The sequence below is a fragment of the Poecile atricapillus genome, chromosome 2 (genome assembly GCF_030490865.1).
Source record: "Poecile atricapillus isolate bPoeAtr1 chromosome 2, bPoeAtr1.hap1, whole genome shotgun sequence".
Taxonomy (NCBI): domain Eukaryota; kingdom Metazoa; phylum Chordata; class Aves; order Passeriformes; family Paridae; genus Poecile; species Poecile atricapillus.
Genome location: NC_081250.1, coordinates 106,117,502 through 106,141,250, shown reverse-complemented (window position 1 = coordinate 106,141,250; position 23,749 = coordinate 106,117,502). Strand labels below are relative to the sequence as shown.

The 23,749-nt window shown below is 40.6% G+C and overlaps 1 protein-coding gene across 1 annotated transcript in view; it reads right to left on the bottom strand.

Annotated features, from left to right (window-relative positions):
• The window catches only part of COLEC12 (collectin subfamily member 12), a 92,419-nt gene that overhangs the window by 25,237 nt on the left and 43,433 nt on the right, over positions 1-23,749 (bottom strand). The gene's annotated exons all lie outside the window — the stretch shown is intronic.

Sequence of the window (23,749 nt, the reverse complement as noted above, 5' to 3'; positions counted from 1 at the left end):
TACAGAAATTAAATTTTTTATGTGCCTTCACAAGTTAAGTGGAAGTATTTGGCAGCCATCTGTTCCATGTAAGTTTCTGTGCACACATGCACCTCTGACATGGCTAAGGCAGGTCATTCATTTAAGAGCATTGTAAAATACCACGTGTTGCAGCACAGTGTGCTTTTAGACTCTTGTAGCTCATACAAATCTAAGCCAATTTTTACTCAGACGCACAACCAGCATGCCTTTCTCATCAGGATTTTTTCTCTCATCTACTACCCAGTGGAACAGAACAAAATAGAGTTTCAACCATATTTGATAGCATAAAAACCATATTTACTTTTTTTTGTTAGGGAAAAATACAGAGATACTTTTGATGAAGTTTTCAGCTGGAAAAAAAAAGGCACCTCAGACTAAACAAGTATACCCAACTTCATGCAGAATATAAAATCTGCAGATGTATCTGTAATTACAGGTTTTGTTACATTCCAGCTGAAATGCTGCAATAAATGCTGGCATTAAAGAATTGAAAAAAAAATGAATCAAGATTTGACACCTCAAATTAATATATAGACCTTTATACACCCTTTTCTGGATTTAATGGTAATGCTCCTGTTGCCTTCATTAAGAACCACTCTAATATAAAAATTACCTCTTTTCCAACTGAAAAGCCTCTCTATGGACATTATTTTGAATTTAAAATGTTAATGTATGTGAAAAAAGAAAAGGTGAAAGTGTTTCTATACATACTGGTTACTTAGCAGTTACACAGACCTCTTATTTGGAAGGTGACCCCAATAATGAAGAGGGCCAAGAGGAAGAATGCAGTAGGACCTCACAAAAAAGTGAGTTCACAAAACAGTGGGTATAAAGAAGCCTGCTCTACTCTTTTAATTATGCAAATTGCCACTTCTGATTAGCCTTTTCCCTATGACACCAAGAATGCTTGGCTGAGATACCAATACCAAACTGAGAAGAAAGGATTCCCATTGGCACTGCACTGAACATAGGTCACAAAGCCACACACTATAAATTAATTCCTAAGTTCCTGAGGCTGCATGTTCAACTACAGGAGAGAAATTATGTCTAGGTATAAGCACAGTTCCTCTGGAGGTGTGCTGCTTACTCCCCTCAGCTGAATTGAGACTCAGCATTAAATCACCTCCAAAGGAGAGGAGCTGTCAGGGCCTGGATTTATTTTTCACCTCACTGCCCTTCTAAAACCACTTGCTAAAGGTAGGGCTTTTTCCACAGAAATATTGCAGGCTTAATGGCAGACACAATAAATCCTGTTTCCACCCTCCAATATAATCAACCTCCCCCTCTGCCTCCTCTTCCAGAATCTTATCTTTTCAAAGTGGAAGTTTTCCTCTGTGAAGTTGGATCTGTAGGTTAAGGAATTATTATGACCCAATGCAGCTCCTATCTTTCAGTTTTCTCGTTCTGTTGTTCCCATTTCCCCCTCTCCCGTCTCCTTGTGCCCTGTAGCATCTCTGACTCCTGAGGTCTCCCTAACCCTGGCTCATTCACACCTCATTAGCATCCAATTTCCTGGATAAAAAGCAGACTTAGAATGAATTCCTCAGGCAACCAGAACATTTTTTGAAACCCTTGTGCCAATGTGTAATGACTGTGCAATATAAGGAGCAAACAGCCCTGATAAATTGATTTTTTCCACCTAATACCATCACAATTTCTGGGATTTTTCCCTGGTTAATATTCACCCTTACCTAGAGAGGAAACTTTTATTCTGTAAATTATACAAGAAGTTTCCTGTAGAGAGGTGGGAGCATGGCTGGCGAACGTCATTAGTTTTCCCTCCTAATAAAGCAGTAAGAAAATCTGCACTATCTTGACAAATGCTGGGAAATGATGAATTGGATCTGCTTGTTACAAGTGAGAAAAAGCCATGCAGAAGGACATCCAGAGCGCTGCAGTCACAAAGATACGGAATTAACCAACAATTAGCCAACAAAGTATTACCTGCCTACATAGCACCTACCCTGCTGCCTTCCTAATGTCAATGCAATCATTGTGTTAAGTGGGTGAAAACTCTACTGCAATCCAGAAAATACAGAAGCTGACAAATCCAATAAATGTTAAAACATTTGCTACACTTTCTACAAAGTCAACAACAATAATAATAATACCTGCAAAAATAATTATCTTCCTGAAGCATATATTCCTTGTTACAATCCTTTTCCTGATAGCTTATGAAATCATGGAAACCAAGTCTTTGCAAAATGTTTTTTAACAGAGCCTGGCAGTTTTAGGGTCTCTGTCTTCAGAGCAGTACAAGGGGAAGGTAGCTGCCATGAGGCCAGGGTCTCCTGAGATTCCACATCTGTAGATGGAAGTCTAAGAATCTCAGAATCACACAATCATTTTGGTTGGAAAAGGCCTCCAAGTTCATCAAGCCCAGCCTTTGACCCATCTCCACTTTGTCACCTACACAATGGCACTGAGTGTCACATCCAGTTGTTTCTTGAGGACCTCCAGGGATGGTGACTCCACCACCTCCCTGGGCAGTCCATTCCAATACCTGAAAACCCTTTTGGTGAAGAAATTCCTCCTGATGTCCAGACTGAATCTCCCTTGGCAGGGGACACAGTTCCAGGCTATGTCCTCTGGTCCTGTCGCTTGTTGCCTGGGAGAAGGTGCCGACCCCCAGCTGGCTACAGCCTCCTTTCAGGTGGTTGTAGAGAGCGATAAAGTCACCCCTGAGCTTCCTTTTCTCCAGGCTAAACACCCCCAGCTCCCTCAGCCATGCCTCATAGGACTCACAAGCCTTTTAAGTCTGATTTAAGGTGACTTAAGACTGAAGTATGACTTATTAGTCTTTAGTCTGGTAAGACTCAAGTCTTACCATGTATTTCAGTCTCATTGCTACAAGCTTTATCAGGAGATTGAGGCTGACAGTGAAAGGCTTAAATTGAACAAAATAATTTTCTTACCCAGAAGACTAAATGAAAAACTTAGAACTTTTCACTATAAAATGTATGTGTTTTAATGGAGAAAATCCCAAGGCATTTTAATGAAGAGGCAGAAGGCATAATATAAATCTATAGTTACAAATGGGAATTTGTAAATTTTAATTCAAGACAAAAAATTGTAAAAGAGACCTTGGGGTTTTTTCCCCCTAGCTGACACATAAATCTGTTATTAAAAGCTCTTGTGAAAGGTGCAACCCCGTGCAATAAAAAACCCCAAACCCAAATATTACTTTTGTAATTACCAAATATTACTTGTGTTTCAGTGAAAGGAATCCCAAGGTAACTGAAAATCTGGAGGACAACTATTCAGGGAATATAGAGGGAAAGAGAGGGAAGAAGGAAACACTGAACTCAAACAGTCGATGTCTAAACTCATTTTGAAAAGTTATTCTGCCTGAAGTTAATGCCAAAGACTTTTGTACTGCAAACCTACTTTGGAACTTTCTCACTGGTTTCCGTTCTTCTTCTACACTTGTAACTTTATCACACTTTTAACTCTCCGAGGAATGTTGAGGTTCTCAAATAATGTCTGTAATAATCAGTTTCCTTGTTTTGATATATCACTAAAAATACAAAGAAGATAATCCCTTTCTGAACTTTCTGGAAAAGGTGGCAAGAACTTATAAGCTAATAATGACCATATTTGTGTCAAACCTGAATTTGCATTTCCATTCATCTTCCCCCCCCCCCCCCATACAAAGATTTATTGGTCCTTGAAGGAAAAAAAAAAACAAAACCAACAACCCTGAAACAAATCTGGGGTCAATATTTGACTTCAGGGTCAATATATCTTGCCTTTTCACTCTCAAAGAGGCCAATATCTGCTGTTATTTATGCCATACACTGCAGCTGCTCTTTTGAACTCCAGCAGAGAAATACATCACACCCTTGACCCACAGCCTTTCCAACTAAGTGTGGAGACACTGTAATTTATTTGTTCAAAGCAAGTGTCAAATGTTTTTAGCACTAAACTGCACTAAACACTCTTGTTCCTTATCACAGCTTCAGTTACACAAGTGCAACCTCTGTGGCTTCCACAGACTTACATGCAATTTACATCAGTGCAGGTGTATCACTCAGCTAAGGAGTTGGAAAAATGTTTTTTGATCCATGTCAAGCTAAAAACGTAAAACAGAAGAGCAGGTGAAGCAGCCAAACTGGCAGCTCAGTGGAAACTTTGTATTAAAAAATTAACACACACTATAACTATTTAGGGAAAATCCAATAAAATACAAAATAACTCTTCCTTGTGTCTTTGGAATCCACAGACATTTAGTCCCTGTAGTGCTCTGAAGTTTATATGTAACAGGCTGAAAAATAATTTTCACGTATTTAAAGTAAAAATATTTTCTAAAAAGTCTGTTTCTCAGCAGTTCTATTTGACTTAGTACATTTATTTCTTGGCCAGTTCTCGTATGCTAAGTTTCAGTTCAGTACAAATTTTTTCCATGGCTGAACTATATCCTCCTGAAAAGCAGAGCTGGAAATGTTGAAACCCATTAACTATAGCTAAAGGCACACATCACAAAAAGCAGAGTTATCAGTGTGAGCAGAACCTTCTTTTTCAATGAAATATGTGCTCTGTTTGCTAAGCACACTTCATACCTCCTCATACTTAGAATCTTACTCCAGTCTCCAAAAGGAAGAATTATTTGAACACATTTGCTGTAGCCTTTTCACTTAAGAGACTAAGAGTTTTCACTACTTTTCATGTTCCTCTTGTTCTGCATTTCTTTCCCAATCCATGAGAAAAAATTGCATCATTTGAACAATGCGTCACTATTTAAATGGCTTAGACAAGACTTTAAAGCTGTGAAATCTAAGAGTTTCAAAAATATTTTTAGGGAGAATTAATGTATTCAGTTTCTTCATATCCCACTATATGAATACTATATTTTACTGGTGAGATCAACACCTGTAAATTTTTAGATGAACTGTGTTGCACAGTTGTGCATATGACCCTAAAACAGTTTAAACTGCTTGATACATGTCCTGGTAGTTCTTGTGTCAAAAGATGAGAAAAGATATGCCCAGCAAAAAGCGTTACACTCCTATAAATTGGGTAGTATAATTTGTTATGCAGGTTCTTCTCTCTTCCACTCCTTTTTTTTGCTGAGTGCTTTGTTAAAGAAATTTAAATGCACTTACAGAAATTTCCTCTAAGTGTTCTGCCAAGGTGCATGAGCAAACTCAGGTCAAAATTTTACTGTCCATGGATAGAAGCCAGAGGATAGAAGAGCACTTAATTTTTAATCATTATTTCATTAGTTAGTAAACTGCTTAGCTGCTCCATAATATTTTGGATTGTATGAAAATGGCATACAGCTCGGCAGGAAATCCTTCTTTGGCCTCTCTCAGTCACAGACTCAAAACCTTATAGGTTTCCCAAGGGAGCACAAAACTTAGTGCATAGCTAGACATAACGATGAGTACAGGGCAGCCATTCAAGCAAGCTGAGTCACAGGATAAACTGGGACCACATACAGGAAAGTGAGTATCAGGGTATGGAGGAGTATGGTGGAAACAAAATCACAAATCCTGTGTGCTGTGTGTGGAGAGCAGTGGCTCCAAAAAAGATAATGAGCGAGATGACAAGAAGGCTACCAAAGCATTCCCACCATGATGTTAAGGATAAAATGGCAGAGCCAGCTTCCTGCCTTGCTGCACAGAGTTGGACCAGCCTCAGGCACCTCAGCACTGATGAGAACTCAACACAGGGACTGGAAAAGCCCAGCTCACTGCTGCGGCTTCCAGCCTTCTCATGCTGGAGACAGTACTTGGAGGCTGGACAACCTTGGACCAGCTCTACAGCTCAGGGCTAGGCCAGTCATTCCAAGATTGAGAGAAAAGGTCACCTGGAGCTGGTGACCAAGGGCAGCTCCTGGTGGGGTCAGGAGCCTTGAGGGCCACTGGCTCCAAGGCAGCACATACACAAGGGAGCTAATGACCCTAATGTCCCTTGTGGCGAGGCCGCAAGTCACACCAGGTGTTTCCACCACTGTGAGTCTTAGCAGGAGCCTGGGGTTTACAGTGAGAGGCTTAAATTGAGCCAGATGCTTTTCATACTTGGAAGAAAACGTTAATTAAAAGAAAACCAGAAGACTTGGCTGGAAACTTGGGTGCTTTAATGGAGCACTGTCACTAAAGGGCACTCTCATGAAGAGGTAGGAGTAACACACGTTCCTGGCAATGAGCTGGAGGCAGAGACTCCTCTTGGAAAAAAAGCAAAAATTGAAGCAGTGGGGGTGATTACAACTGGAACAAATTACCATCACAGGGGATTCCCTGTACTTTAATGCCTTTAGATCAAGCCCGACTCCTCATTTAAAAGATGTGCTTTAGCCAAAAACAAAGTCATTGGACTTTGTACAGGAGTAACTGGATAGAATTGCACAGCCTATCACACACAAGAGGTCAGAGTAGTTAAGTGCCTTGGCTCTAATCCCTACAGATGGAAATACGTGTGGCTCTGCTCTGGCCTGCTGCACAGAAAATATACGTCTCTAGGGGCAAGTTCATGGTGATGACAAGAAGCCTCACTGCCCCAAGGGGGATGTGTCTTTCAGATCCAGCTGAGCTCAGAATTAAAAAAGATAACCCTCCCAGATGTTTTATGGCACTGGATGGAGACAGAAGATTATAAGGTTCAGTGTATGCTGGAACATGAGAGAGTTTGTTTTTTTCTTATAAAGCAGGTAAGAAGTCTGTTCAAGAAACAAAATAAAATGAATCCAAAGGAATAAAGGCTGGAGGCTAATTAAAAGCCTACTTATATTAATACAGGGGGAGAAACTGCTCAGGGATAGTTAGTTATGTTGAATCATGGCTACTGTCAGAAAATGCTAGGAGGTTTGGTGAGCTATCTTTGACCCTGTTTGTTAAACAAAACTACCACGTTGTTGCTTTTCCCCAGAGTGGGCACAGACATCTGCCTTGGGAGGCAACAACCAAGTCAAGTATATGTATCTTATGTAGGGGAGAAAAGACACATTCCTCATCTTGACCTTTTTTGTTTCTTTAAAGTCCAGTCTGCTGGACTTTCTTCAGAGCTCTCAGACAGATTCTGGGGGAACATTCTTTATACCAAAGTGCAACTTTTCCCTTGAAGAGTATAGTGAGTACGGAAAAGTACAAGGGAAGAACAATATTTCAGCCAATTAATACAGCCTTGGAAAACATAATCATACTAAATTTTTACTATTTTTACTATTATGATTTACTATATAAAGTAATGAAAATTTGCTAATAATGCTAGTGTCTACTAAAAAAACACGGTATGGAAAGTAAGGCTTTAGGACCTGGATATGAAATAGAAGCATTATCTAGAAAACTGAAAAGGGCTAACTTGGACAGGCCTGTAGAAGCTGTTTACTGAAGTACTACTTAAGAAGAAGCTCATTTGACATTCACATGAAACTTCTGAGATGCAGCTGGTCTCTGCAGTCCCTATCCTGAGTCCCTTCTGTTGTATTTGCACCATTACTTCCAGAAATGAATGAAATGCTGCATTTTGGGACAATTTAGTTACAAGCAAAAAAAGATAATGAATGATACAATAAATCAAACACCAGAAGATTGCTAGAAGTACTGGACAACTGCGCACAGAAGCTTAAGCATTAAAACTTGTTTTCTTGCAAACTTTCCTTTATTCATATGTGCTGGGAAGGTTCCCAGAACTTGCAAGAGAACAGAGACAGAAATGGGGGGCTTTTGTCAGCTTTTCAGGGCATGAAGGGTAATCAACACATCAGTCTTTTATGGCCAAGAAAACTGCCTGCTGTGAGCTGTGTCCTGGATCATTCCCCATGTTAGTCACAGCTGGGGGCGGCTTGTGCTCTGCTTCCAGCCACGACTGCTGCGCTGGGGAAAGGGGTAAGGGAGCTTTTGGGAATCTGTCACGGAAGGGGGACAGTCACTGCAGGGAATGTATGGCCACCTTCCTTCAGGGCACTGCTTGAGGATGTTCACACTGTTCTGCAGCCTGTAGGTGTGCTACTGTTTTAGCACCTTTCTCCAGTAGGCAGCAAACTGTGGAGAGCTGAGCACACAGATATCCCATATAATCCAGTCTGACACTTACTAACAGAAAATGCCACTGTAATACTGAGGGTGCTTCTTAAATGAACACTGTTACATTTCAACAAAGATGCTTTAATGTATTGCAAAAAGGAAGACTGAGGGCTTGTGTCTTCTTAATTCATCTGAACAGTACCTGGCAATCTTACAAAATGGAAAAAAAAAACCCATTGCCTTGAATTTTCATTAAGGCTCAGTGTTTGGATTCAGTGCCAGTTCTCATTGACTCACCCCATCTTCAAGACAAGTTGCAGACTAATCTATTTTACTTTCATACAGCAGTGAGGCCAAATTACCTTTGAACCCACTGCGGTGGAGCCTCGCAGAGTTAACGTCATCACGCAGATAAAACTCAGCCTAAAATTTGCTGTGCTGACTGATGTCCATTCCCTGGTTTCCCACCCTTTATCAAAAGAAAGAGAACAGCCCATCCCTTCAGCTGTGTGTGAAAACCAGCAAAGACACAAGTTCCAAAATCTGTATTTTTTACTTAGCTTGATTGAGATGCTTTAGTGAATGTACATTTATCTTAACAGATTGAATTTGCTTAGCAGCTATTGCAGACTAAAACTCAGCTCTAAAAGATTATTACCATGAATTAAGACATTCTTCTGTAGTGAAAATTCACCTCATAAATCAAGTCTGGTATTCATATGGCAGCACAGATGCGCCAACTCAACTTGCAGCTGTAGGGACTCAGAAAGCAGCAGAATTTGTCCCTAAATCTGCAACTGTTTGATGACAAAATGAATGTATTTTGACTTTCAAGAGAACAGATTATTGGAAGATAATACAGAATTTCAGGATATCTAGTCCAAAACACGACTGCTGGTAAAAATGAGGAGACAGTGGAAATTAAAGGGTTTTCCTAGCTCTGCTTGTATTGCAGTTTTTCAAATATATGTTCCTCTGCCTCCAACATGCTGGTCAGCAGGACAAGCATTTCTTCAGTACTGACATACCATTCAACTCTGTGTCAAATATGGAAAAGAGTTGGTTTTGCCCCACAGGAATGCAAAGCACTTCCAGGTCCAGGAGAGTTACTAAATAAGCAGCCTACATTTCAAAATTACCTGGGAACTCCTGCTGAAATTGGGACCATTCATCAAAGAGAGAGTTTAAAATTAAATACCTGGTAGGAGGTTAACTGAAGTTGCTGGTGGTTCAGCTCTTCTGAAATTTGGTCTATTATTACTACATATCCAAGGTCCCTGTTTTGAAGACTCTAGACTAATCTTACTTATTTCTGTCAGTCAAAAAGTGGCTGAGATCCTGATTTTGCCTGACCAGACAGGATAAAACCAAAAGCTCTAGAAAAAAAAGTTTGTCCCCTAAATGTCTGGGATGAACATAGAATTCACAAACAAAAGACCTCTGTGATTCTGTGACCACAGAAAACAGATTTTTTTTCTATAATTATTACATTTTTTCCCAACTGAAAATCCTTTATTCACAATAATATTTTCCTCTGATTAGAATTTTTAGCATAATCCAATTTTCAGCCTTCAAATATGCTACATTGGGCGTTCTGTTAAGCCTGATGGTGAATTTTGACTATGCTATTTTGTATTTACACCTTTGTCCTTAAATACAGACTGCCAGTCATGCTGTCCACCTTAAACAGCACAGAAACAAAATTTGACTCCCATCAGGTAATAGTTTGAAATATGTGATCCCTCCAGTGCTGAGATACACTGAACAAAGTCCAAATTATAGATTGTCCTTGGAATTTTCTGCTTTCCTGAGCAAATTTTTTTTACTTCTGAACCAAAAATTTCAACTCTTACATCAATGTGAATCCAGGATTGGTTCAGTGTAGTAACTCTAGATCTAAATTAGTACAAGTGAAAATGGAACAGCACTAGAATATGATACTGCAATTAAAACGTTACTTGTTGAAATGGACTGTAGAAGCCATGTCCAAATTTTTTGTTGCTTTAACATAGTTTGTGGGATATTCAAAAATAATTCAAAAATTCAGAACAAGAACTGTGTTAAAAATCAGCTTATATCTTCCCAGGACCCAGTCTTTCTGTAGCCCTTCCTGCTTCCCTGCCAAGACTGTGCTTCCAGTAACACCCTGAGAAACTCTGAAAACATCAATATAAAGCCTGGGCTGTGGGGAATAGTATCATTGGGAGAAATTAATGCAAAAGAGTGTCTTTTTGCAAATTCAACATGCACAGTTGGAATATCTCCTCTATATAAAATAAAGAAAAGCCTTTCTATAGGCACTTACAACAAAGTGTTAATTTCCCACATAGTTTCAAAGGGGTGCATATCAACCGTTCATTCCTTGCGGGTTTATAAATACATCTCACATTTGTAACTCAGGCTGAAGTTGTCATTAAATCACACAGGTTCTTTCTTTAGAAGTTTCTACAGTTAGCTTTCTCCACATTTTTACTACTGAAATTCTGGACCCTAGGTTGGCCACCCCTAGACTCAGTGATTAAAATCCCTTTGCCACTGGATTCCTTACATTTTTTTGGTGACCTCTTCCAGAAGAGCTCCAAAGCAGCTGCTACCTCCCTTTCCCCCATGTGACCCCCTTCATATTTCCTGCACCCCTCTGCTATGTTCCACTTCCCCATCTCCACAACACACACATTGGTCTGTCAGTAACTCCAGATGTCCTGTGGAGTCATCCTCCCCTAATGCCTCTCTTTTCACACCCTGGCCTTCCCCTCCCTCCTCTCACTTGTAAAACTTCTTATGCACAAGAGAATGTCTCCATTTCTCAAGAGCCAAGCAGCACCTGGTCCTTGTGCCAAGAGCCCCAGACCTGCTCCATCACATTCTTCCCCTTCTGACTCCCCTGCAGAAGTCCCTGGTGGCCTCAAGATTCAGTGGCTGCACTGCACATGAGTCTGCCACCTGGCTGCCTTCTGGGTCAGCTCATGTCACATACACCCCTGTCCTTAAGCTGGAAGTGATTCTGGACAGGGACTGCACTGAATATGTTACTGCTTGAATGGTGTGACCTAAAATGTATTACAAATGACTTGGTGAGTACAGTACTTATAGTGACTTCATCTGGAGTCTGGCAGTGAGGGCTTTTGAAACACTACAGAACAAAGTTTGCTAAAAACCCACCCCCCTAAACTTCCTCCTTTCTCAATCCCTGAAAAAGCAGGAAACACAGTTAATCCACCTATTTTCATGGCAATACCACTTCAACAAAAGGTTCAGAGGAGTATCTGCCTTCCTCACATAACGTTATGTCATGTAAGGAGGCTGTGACAGAAACAGATGCTGACTGTGTATCAAAAGGCAGTTACCACCATGCTGATACCCTTGTTATCTGAAGGCTGCAATTGTCAGAAGTTTTGTACAGGCTGCAAGCCCACCTGGCTATTGAATGAGGACACATCAAAGAGGCGCTGAGCCAGAAACAGTGTGACATGAAGCCTGCATTCAGCACCAAATCCTTGCAAATGGCAATATAATCTCCAAAAAGATGCACAAAGATATGGAGAATGTGTTGGTACAGCATAAAACATCTGGCAATTGTGGTGGATCTGTGGATCAGGGCTGAAAACCCCACCAGAGGACACAAACTTCGGAAAACACAGAGGAGTCAGAACTACAAAGCAATTGTGAGGCAATTGGCTTTGCTCATCCAATACTGTCCTCTTTTAAAATATTGCCAACTGAATATAAAAGGCAAGAGCCCAGTCATGTAGGACAGATAGGTGACCGTGTTTTAGCAAGCAGGGAAGGCAGTGTGGGTAACCACCAGAGACTGACAGTAGGAAACCCTGTAACTGAGGAGAGAGTAAATGAGGAGAGAGAAAATGCAATGGCTAAGTCTGTAAGCAAAATTAGAGATGTGGTATAACTGTCTGGTGACAGTACTGGAATAGTTTATGCTGTTTCTGCATCCACTCTTTGAGCAACTGAAATGCAATAAAAAATTGGACAGTACAGATGAAAGGATGATAAAAACTTTCCATAAAATGAGGGATTAAAGAAAACGTAATTTTACTGAGTTTATCAGAGATGAGACAGCTCATTACTTAAGCTGAGTTACTAATTTTTGTTCATAAATGAAACCCTTTCTGAAAATACGTGGCTTTCAAATAAACAAAACATGGTAATAGCCAATGTGGTGGACAGTGAAGTTAAACATATTCCAAGTAGACACAAACTGATAATTCTTGTAAGAGATGATGATTAACAATGGAAATCAGTGAAAAATATATAAAAAGGGATTTTCTGCTGCGTGAAATGTTAAAAACTGGTCTCATGTCTTTTATTAAGATATGCTTTAGCTAAAGGAAAAAAAAAAAAAACCATGGGCATTGTTTAGCAATTCTGCTGTCTTATATTTTGGAAAAGGTCAGGTTTCATTATCATAATGGTCCCCTCTAATTGTAAAGTTATGAGCCTATGCATTTTTAAGCATTCTATGCCCTTGAAAACCATTAATTGCACCAAATTATATGACTATAAAAGGAGTTTTGATGGACAGGCTGAAGAGGGTATCTCACAACAGCCTGTAGCCAGCTGCTTGTGCTTATGGAAACCAACTCAACAGCAAAGGGCAAACATATAGATGCCCCATGGATAACCTTCGGTGTACACAGAGGCTGCCCAAGTCATGCTGGGATCTTCTTTGGGTAGATCAGAAAGGAAAGTTGTAATACTATGCCATGCTTGTTCTCTTAATGTATTCAAAGAGATGTTTATCTGAACTCAGTTTTCTTGTTGCACCAGGAAAGTCACCCCAGGTACCTCTCTTGCTTGTAGTACCTGTGCTTCAGCTGGGACTTGTGCTTGCAAAACTAGGTGTGTCAGGCCAGTCATGTTCAAACTGTGCCTGAAGACCTGGCTCCTTGCACCCTCAGACAAGGGGTGAGCTCCCACAGGCATGTGCATCCCCAGGGTGCACCTTCAGCTTGGGAGCTCACCTCACAGGAGGAACAAGTGCATTTCTGTTGGGAAATCTGGGACACAGCAGAAACTGAAGAGACACCAGATACATATGGCAACTGATGAGCCCCCAAACGCCTCGATGATTTCTTTTCATTTCTCTCCCTCTCTGGCCCCTTAAGGAAGGGTGGGGAGAAACTTTTCCTCTTCTACTGATGTTTCAGGGGGAAGAAAAGGGGGTTTTAAAATATTGTGAGGCAGAAGAGTGAGCCATTTAAAAGGAAACTCCAAAACATACAGAAAAACTGTTTTTAAAAAAAATCCATCCCCACACTTATTCCAACAGGTTTCAAAGAGCTCACTGTGGATTAATGATGCCTGCAAACACTTTTCTAACTAAATAGTTCACTCTCTCCTTGAACACTGAAACAGCTTTCATTTCACCTTTCAGTTTGCTGTGAACTCTTGTAATTAAAAAAAGAATATTGACATGGTCTTTGGCTTTTTAAATAATGCCAAGAGATGAAGTTTCTTTATATTACTCCACTTGTGCAGTATTAGCAAAACCCCCAAACCTCCCTAAGAAAGAATGGAGAACCTGACTGGGGAGGCTGACAGATTTCCTTTGATGCCTTGCAAATGCACTGCCCTACTGCTCATGTATCAGAGCTGATAATGTGAAACACAGGGCTGGGAGCCCCAGGTTAGCACTGAGCCTCTCCCTGCACTCCCAGCATTTCTGCACCTGTGAGATGAGTGCAGGCACATCAGCTCAGCACCTTTGTTTTGTGTCCTCCTGCCTGGTATGATGAAATACATCCTTCAACACTTAGGCACCTTCTAAATAGTAAGACTTATCCATATGCAAGTTTTGAGAAAGCTTTTAGAAAGGCACTGGCAAAATGTAAAATGGATTTTGAAATTACATAACATTTCTAATCCTGAAAAGTGAGGTGCCACTTCTGTCTTCAGGTTGAAACTCAGAGAAAGCTTAGTCTACAGTTATCCCACTAACCCTGACAAGACCTGATTTAAAACAGCATTACCTTCATCAGATGCAACTGAGTTCCTCCTCTGAGAAGGAAAATAAAAGGCTTTAATGATCTTTAAACATCAGGCTTTCTGAAGACCATAAGCCAAAATCTACTTGACTTTCCCCCTCAGCCTCCCTGTCTTGAAAAGCAAACTTCACATCTGCTTGTTATCAGTAGTTATCTCACAGCATGCCTCTGAATCATTTAGAAAACTCAAAGCACATGTTTATCCCTGCTGAGGAACCAGTCATTATGATGCTATTTACAGGCCCTTGGTGACCCAAGCTCACTACATGGTGTAGAAAACTGCCAAAGATTTTGTCTCAGGGGTTTTCACTGCTGCTAGGTTTAATTACTTACCATCAGCTTTCAGCCAGGAGGCTGCACTCCCTCCTTTCAAGCTGCATTGAGGCATGCCTGTGTGAGGACATGTGGGAAAGCTAAGATAAATCAATTAGACATATGAAGCATGTTGCATGTGACTTAAAGCACGTTAAGTCTTCATGTGGTTACCCTTACTCAGAAGAATAAAAAGGCTTTCACTTTCCTGTGCAGACAACTTCAAAGCCGCACCACTTTACAATTGTAGTGTGTACTTAAAAGCAATGAGAGGCTAGGAAGAGATGCCAACAGTCTTGGGCAAATGTATTTAAATGTAAAAATGAAAACACTGATTGTTTAGTAATGTGGAAGAATATGTCCTGAGAGCAAATGTGCTTCTCCCAAGACACTGTGCACACAAACCTCTCCCGAGCCTTTCTGCTTAGATGGCCAGGCAAACCTTACATTTTCTTAGCACAAGGATAAATAACTATATCACTACTAGATACTCAAAATAAGCCTACTTTTTTTTCTTTTGGTGGGACATGAAGGTTCATGCGTGTCTGCACTTCCCCAGTCTGTTCAGAGTCAGCAGTTTTGCTCAGGATTTCCATTATTCAAGAAAACCATTTAAGGTCTGATCCTACAGCCAGTGTCCAGTTTGCAAGTGCTCCTTACTACACCGCAGGGAAATCCGCAACATCGAACCCAGACCTTTGCCTCTCTGGAACAAAAGGCTAAGAATATTCCTTGTTCCTCCTTGTGCAAAGAGAAGAAATCTCTTCATACAATTCTTCTTAACCCTCTTGAAAAATCTGTGCAGGACTAACCCCACATGTCATTTTTCATGATTTTGAATCAAAACAGAGCCCTATGTTTTTTGCTTTTCATTGAGTAATTCCAGTAGTTAGCTGTATTTTTTTATTTTTTTTTGCTAGAATGTTTCAACAAGTTAAAAAAGTTCTTCCTAAAGTCTTAGCAGAAGAATTCCAAGACCACCTCATTGTCTCATTTTACTAAAGAATCTTTTGAAAGATTTAACAACATCAGATAGGGATGTTGCAGCTTTGGCTACTTTCAGAGAATGTTTCTGTGAGGGACATACAGAGGAGTGACCTACAATGCCAAACCCCAAGACTTACATGTGAAAACTCATCTGAAGCTACTTGCTGTGGCATGTCTGTGTGAAGTGCCAAGTACAGACAGAGCCATCCACTATAAATTCCTTGCAGAAGTTGTAAGGTGTCTGTCATCTTCTTAATTAAACTAAACCCAAAAACAATAATAAAAAAAAACCCAACCCCAAACAAAAATACTTCAGCAGACCAAAAACAGCTGAATGTCACCAGTATTTCCATTCCTGCATGTGTGTAAGTATCTGCAGCTGACAACTTCAACCACACGTTCTGCAGGCTGCCTTGTTTCACGCTGTTGGGGGGATGTTTATATATCCACTCACATGCGTTGTGTTCTTTAATAACATAATATACAGAACTGGGAAAATTTAAAGAGAAAGCACTTGGCTACAGCTAGGTCCAAACCAAAGCTATGTGTAACCTAACTATGCCTCAATTCTTTCTGTTCCTGTCACAAAACTAGTATAAAATTTGATGAGACTTAACATTTTGGCTTTATCTTGAGAAAACCATGGAAACTTGGGGTTGGATTGGGGAAAAAAAAAAGCTTCAACTGCAGTGCAATGTGATGCTGGAAAAAAATCTAGAGGCTGTAAGTGTATACAAAATATCTGTTCTGCCCTGTAAATAGATATTAAAACCTTAGTTAACATTTCACAGTGGTTTGACAGAATCTTTAAAGAAATCACATCAGAAACGAAAAACATATATGCCATTTATTTTGCACATCTGAGTGCCATAGGTCCAGTTCATTAAGTGTGAGGAGCCTGCTGACATTACTCAGAGGTGAAAGGTGTATTTCAAATCTGCCTTCCTTTAAGCAGTGCAGTTCAGTTTCCTCTGTTTCTCCAGTTTCTGGCTCCCATTTGGACTAGACTGACTATTTTTGCTGAAGTGTAGCTTGACTTGGGATTCAACTCCAGATGTCTACATCACTGAGACACAGAACGAAAAAATAGTGATGCACTGGGAGTGGTTGTTTGTGCTGCTATTGAAGACTGCCATTCTCTTCTCATGCAAGAAGCTCATGATTTTGAGGTGACACTAACCTCCTGTTTAGGTCCCAACACAGTATTTGCTTCGCTGAAGGCTTTAGAACCTTTTGTTCAGGGCCAGGTCCTGGCACAGTTAGCCAAAGCTTCCCACTTCCATTCAATTTTTCTTCAAGATGTAATTACTGCAATGCACTTAGGCTTGGAGCTACTCTTGAAGATCAGTCAGAGGCAACAGCTGCCACACACTGTGGCTTCCCACTTGCTAGGAATTGCTCACCACAGGCAACATGTCACAACAACTCTTTCAACACACTGTACAGATTCGCATTTCTCATGTTCAAAGTTGCATTCATCTGGATTAGCAGCGACATGGGGAGGCTGGCACCACTGTGCTAGCCTGCTGAGGCTGGAAAACCAAGGGCTTGGTTCACACAAAGATTAGGCACTTTTGGGTGCAATGTATTCCCAAGTCTTTTGAAGATGGACCTTGCTGCTTTTGTCTTGTCCTTTGCTGTTTCTTTACTCCAGGATCATCTTGGTGCCATCTCCTGCACTGACCTCATCAGCAAGCTCCTCTGGTACCCCCCTGCCTTGCCCCTGCGTGCCTTGCTGTATCCCTGCCACACCAGGATGAAATAGAAGCTAATGCCCCTGCAGGGCTGGCTATCTGTGCAATGCTCTGCTTGCTGCCGCGCCTTGTTGGACTGGGCAGGAGCTGGCAATCTGCAACTCAGGCAACAACGCATGTAGGTTACTCACCTTGGGAAATCGGGATACAACTCGGAGAAGGCACTGGGCTGAGCAGTGTTTCAGGTATTCAGTTATCACCTCAAGAGGTGGGATATGGTTATCTGTAAGGTGCTGTGCCAGAACCAGAAAGCCAAAACTGAGCCACAGCTTCTCAGGGCTCTACTCGAACTTCCAGTTCACCTTAACTGCAGCTCCTACCAGTAAACACCATCATGGAAAGCCTGGCATAGCTGCTCAGGGATAGGGTCATTCAGACTACAAACCGACCTCTTTTGCATAAGAATGCAACCATAATTGTTTGAATTTAACTAGCCCTTGTTTTGATCAGGATGCAGCCTGTTTATACTGCTTAATTGTAGTCATTCCTGTGGCTTTGTTTGTTTGTTTACAACAGTACTCCAAAGCTTGGGAAAATGTTGCAAAAGTTTCAAATAGCAAACATGGCAGTCATTCTTTAACCTAATGTTTATAGTTTATAGGAGGACTTCAACATGCATTATAATATTGCAAAACCCCAGCATGTCTTTGCATAGTTTGTCGGTATAAATCTGAGGACAATTTATGCAGTGCTGAGAAACAGCTACTTCTGGTACAGCTGTAAGTTTTTGCAGACACACAAGATAAATCACCTACTCAAAGATGATGGAAACACTCCCAAGAATTTCAAACAAGTTCACAATTAATTAACATCTGCCATCATCAAAACTCTGTAAAAACAATTTTGAAAAAAAAAAAAAAAAAAAAAAGGATTTGACACTACTCTCCTGTTAGGTCGCCACATCAATTTGCATCAATGAAGGACTTACAGCAACATTACATCCTCTTTTTTTTCCCTGACACAAATGGGTTTTCTGAAAATGTCCTGAGCTGAGTCCATATGTTGCATTTCTCATGCTTTAGCATATATATTCCCAAAGTGTCCCTTTTCCCAGGATTTATCAGTCTTACCGATACACCAAGCTAAAGAATCTCAACCTTTCCATAGTCTGCTTGATGCTAGACCTGTTCACTTGAAGAAGCAAAGGTCTGGCGTCTAATTCAGCAAAGATCATAGGACAGTTTAGGAATGGGGAGTTTGAGGAGCTCTATGAGAGTCAGGAACTCCAGTCCAGCAGAATTTGAAGAGGGTATTTTGCTTCTACATTCACATGAAAATTTTCTTTGCCTTCTGATGCAGGGCCCTAAAATGTACAATTCTGGTGCCATGAACCATGAAACAGGTACAGTTTTTGAAGTGGGACATGTTTCTTTTAACAGCAGATAAGTGCTCTGAGACATATCAAACCACAGGATCTTTCTAAATAACCTCCTTGTGAATTCTTTCAGGCAAGATGCTCTCTCCATGCCCTTTGATCTCCTCCAGCCTAAATTCTATATTTACACAACACAGACAACTTTTTGCTGTGACACTGAGGACATTAACTTAGTGTGCATGGTGCATTTTTCTACAAGGCATGAATATTTAATTTACGATATCTGTTCTCTGTTGCCCGAATCTGGAATTTTGACTCAGAATTGCACAGGGTTTGCCTCCTTTCGCCCTTCATTGTTATGGAACCTCAGTGTGTTGAGATTCGCAACTTTGTGTTCCCCCTCAGTATCTAGGATTTCACTGGCTTGTGGTGAAATATCCATCTTACACTTTCTTTCCTCCCTGTTCACATCTGGAGTGAGGCATGATGTCATCAGTGTAGTATGTCATCTGCCTCATCTCCCCTGGTAAAAATGAGAAAATTTGCTTGATTTTCAAGCATTCATTCAAGAATTCGAAAGCAACATGAAGCTGCTTTGAGTGGCTGAGCTGTTCTGGCCAGTCTGATTAATCTGCACCATCACACAGCTCTATGGAAGGATTTTAACAGCCATTGCCTTGTTCTTAGAAAAAAAATAACTCACAAATTCTTATTCCTCTCTGCCCTTCCCCTAGCCTCGAATCCCATTTCTGTGTCTTTAAAGGTGAATCATTTTTTTGTTTCCTTTTCATTCCAGCAGAAAGATGGCCCCTTTTCTGTTTCAATGGGACCCAGGCCTTCCTGCCGCAGCTGCTCCCTCCTGGCCAGCGGCCGACTGCCTCATCTGAGCTCAATCTTAATGTCGTTTATTTTTCTCTGTCTTACTTGTTTTGTTCTTTGCCTTTTCTTCGGGTTGGACCTCTCTTAATCAATCTCAGTCTTAGCCCTTATCCCTTTCAATTCAGCCCTTTTTGCTTTGCTGGGTTTGGGGTAAAGGAAACAAGGCTTCCTTAGAGCGATTTGCTTACTCTCTTTTTCCTGATTTCCTTACCCTTCTCTTCCTCTGCCAGGGAGGTCAGGTGAGCTCTGACCTTGGGTAACAGTGCAAACCGGAACATTTGCGATTGCAACAGAAAACATTTTTTAATTAATTCTCCAATCCAGCAGTTGCAGAAGGAAGCCAGCAGGGCCCTCCTGCCTGCCGGGACTTGCTACAGGAGATCTTACATTGCCTTCCAGGCTGAAGTTCTCTCTCATGGAATGAAGTCATGACTCTGATACATCCCTCCTTGTCAGTCAGCAGCAATACAAGTCAAACATCTTTATTTATGTATATTTGTTTTTATCTCTGAAAAAAAAAAAAAGTTAAAATTACCCCTTAAAACTCAAGTCATGTTGTTGTGAACCCTTACTTTGCCTCATGTGGCTTATGTTTATACAGCTGAAGAGTCACAAAGTTGATGAACTTGAAATATCTGAAGAATTCTGTAAGAAATTATTATATGAAATCCTAATTGGAAGGAAGTAGTGTGCTTGCTTGCTGCTACAGAAGTAGTAGTGTGCTTGCTTGCACCAGGGCATGGACTGTTGAGTCCTACAGAAACAGAATGCGGCCCTACAGTTTCCAGCTGGAATGTTTAAAACTGTACAGGCCTGAATGGGGTCTGAAAATGTGTCCTATGCATAAGAGAAGGAAATCATCTTTAGGAGGCCTTTCCATCTGTTTAACAGATGTTCACAGAGATTGAGCCACGCTTTCGAGGATGGTCAGGGCCAGTGGACAAAGTAAATAATATGGGGAAAATACAGGACAATGTCAAAACACCGTTTCATTGTGGTGGAGGGTTATCGCACCAGCTCTCAGGCATCTAAGCCAACTTTTTCAGCAATGCCAGCTGACATAAAATTTAGGGCTGACCATTCTAACATAAAAACATAGTGACTGGAAATCATGAATAATCCATGGAGAAATCCATGTCCTTAACTCATAATCACATTTCTTTAGATCCTCAAGTTTGCCATGTGGTGTTCAGTAGTCTCCTTTTATGGGTAGCCACACTTCATCATGCCATCTGCAGAAGAAAATAACTGCATTTAACAGAAGCCTCTCTTTATTTAGAGCTGCAGGGGGAACTAATTAAAGGTAACTGAAACCACAGCTGCTAAAATAATTGTATGGCATTCAAACTATTTTGGAAAGCTCTCATTGTTTCTCAGCATGACCAAGAGGAGTAAGACTGCAAACCTACCATCACCTTAAACAACATATTTGTGGTAAATGATGTACCTAGAACTCCATAGGATACTCCCTGACATAGGTGTGTGTAACACCCATGCATGTTTTACATGGGTGTATACACAAAGACACACACACATTGTATAAATGGACCTTTCTTAGTACTCTTACTAGCTGCATATAGGCTTCAAAACTTAGGAGAGAGAGGTACTGGCATTATAAAACTGTAATAAAGAGATGCCCACATTATTTTGCAAAGAAAAGCATTTTATAATCACACATGGAACTGATTGTTTGGAATTAAATACACTAAACATTATTCAACCAGTCTTCAGTGAAAAAACTTTTCATTCATTTTCATGTAAGAAAAAGACTTGAACTTCATACACACACACACACACATACACACAGAGAATGGCAGTACTGAAGTTTGGAAAAAAGAGTTTCAGATGTGGTATGAATTATGCCAAACTCAGGGCTCAATGGGGAGCTCAGATTTTACATTTGCACAGGGATGCAGCTGTCAAAAAGAAGTAAAATCAATTGACAAAACGCACCAGCAAACAAATCTGATTGATTGTGTTATTTGGAACTTATTCATAAGAAGTTCCTTAAAATGAAGAAGAGGAAGGATGTGCATTTGAACTCCCTCCTACTTTAATTTGTTTCTCTCTAAATGATGTTCATTATCATGGTGTTTCAATTTTTTAAAACTGATTAATACAAGCAAATGTGAAAAAGGCAGGCATCATAGAGTGATTCAAAGCTGGACCTGGCCTTAATTTTACAAGCACATCCTTCTAACACCCTTTCCAAGGATTATTACAGGTCATACTAAATGTCTTGGGACAACAGTGTTTCCCCCAAAAAGCCTTGACAAAGTGCAAAGCACAGCACACCTCCCTGATGGTGCACACACTCCCTAGCCCTCCTAACACCCAGATCCTTAGGTCTTTCTAGAGCAAAATCCCCATATCCACCTCCATTTGTTGACTTGCACTCAGTTTTGAGGGAAAGAGATATGTGGTGGTCTGCCATAAAGTTACCACAAAGTTTATCAGCAACGAAGCTCAGTTTGCTCATAGTCCTGCTCTTCTAAGTGACAGCCCAGTCAAGATGCAAATGAAGCATTCAGCTTCACAAAACCAGAGTATTAGTCTGTTATTAAAAAAAACCCCAACAAAGTAATGATATCCTCAGTGACAGCTTAATGTAAATACTACTTGGAAATAAGCATGAATTCCAGATATTAAATAATTTCCATACCTTGGAAATGACATATATTCCCCTGAAGATGTAGAAAAGGAGATGAGGCCAACTTCTTTGACAGGGTATCAATTGACAGGGCAACAGCTCATTTACCTTATCTTAAATAATATTTGGTCAGCAAACATCTATTGCTAAAAGACCAAAGTACAGATCTCCAACTCAGACATTACTTTTGTCATCATATGTGGATGTGAAAGGGGGAAATCTATCGAAATCATAGGCAGACTCTGAATGATTAAAAAAACAAAAAGTTTCAAAAAAATACTAGGCACTAAATGGATTTCAAGGATAATATATAACAAGATATACCAGAGCACCCAACAACTGGTTATGTCTTGAGTGAACTAGAAAAAGCCCCTAATGAGCAATGACAGGCAAGTGGTGAGGAAATAAGTTTGCCATAACAGACATTGCATAGGCCAGTGGGTAAACCCTCAGAAGGCCTGACTGAAAGAATTCTCTCTTTCAAGCCTGCTGAAGGAAGGGGATTGCACTTAGGAACATGCTCAGCTTGAAAGCAGGAATTTCAGTTAGTCAGGGGCTGCAGTGACTCTTAAATGCGCTCAGAAACATTGGGTGGCTTAAGGAAGGATTGAGATCCAGGTGTGACAATTTTCGAAAGTCATTTGCCTCATTAATTTTTTTCATAAGAAGTTTAATTTAAGTTTTCCCATTGCCCTATTGTACCTGACCTATTTCCCTTGACATAGTCAAGGAAAAAGAGCCCAGAAGCCAGGATGTTGGCCTGGAATGGACAATGTCCTTTCATTGGCTTTTACCATGGCTCAGATCAAGTCATGCAGGTACAAGCTACTTTAGGGCACTATTATCATCTAAAGATGCAGTTGCAAACCTCCTGTGACTTCAAATAGTGCCTTAGCAATTAAATCTGGTTGAGATCAAAGAGGGACTAAAGGGCAAACTAAACCCACCACTTTGAAAGCAAGCATGAATTAAAAATGGAAAATTTCTTGAGTCCTGTAGTCAGACAGTTTGTCAAAGCAAAATGTATTCTGCGCATTTTCTTTATTTTTCCCCAAACTTCTCTCTTGTTGCTACTCTAATGGACACTGTGTGAAAGCAGGAAGCACACAGGCCTAAAAGAGGTATATGGAAGCTATAGATAGACTGCATGAGGCTGCTCTCAATTACAGCCGAGCTGGAAGGAGCACAAATGAAAACCAGACTGACAGTCTGGCTATTTTATGTCTCAATGAGACCTGAAAATTTAGAAAGTTTCAAGAACATCATATATGAAGTTTGATCGATAAATGTTTCAGAGACTGAATGGTCCCAACTTACAGTCATCTTCATTCTGACCTGATTGAAAACATCCTTCCCTGTCTTGGATGGTATGTGGCTCACATCAGTGGAAGGATATTACGTTCACCCTGTTGGTGCCCTTTCACATCTAATGTGTTAAGAATGACCCTGACATGCCAGAAGTGTTGACTGACAGTCTCTTTCACACAGATGCTGGAGAGGTTATGCAAATCATAGTGTTTATGAGCTGCTATACAAGACCAGAGCCAAGTTTGGTGGAAACCACCCCATCATTTTGCTGGCTCGTGAGCCCACCCAGAGTAGCTGAAAACCTCAGACAGTGATCCTTTCTTATGGAATGAGAAAATGCCGCACTGAATTGAGAAACTAAGATTGACTTGGACTTCTGTGCCAAGATCTTTATGTTTGTTTCAATTGCCTTTTTAATGGAACAGCAGATAGTTTCCATTTTCCTTGAGGCCATTCGCAAACAGGAGAAAGGGTCTGAAGAGGGAGTTACAGCCTGTGCCAGCAGAGAAGATTAAAGTTGTCAAGATACTATGATAAAAATTATGTTAGGATTTGGG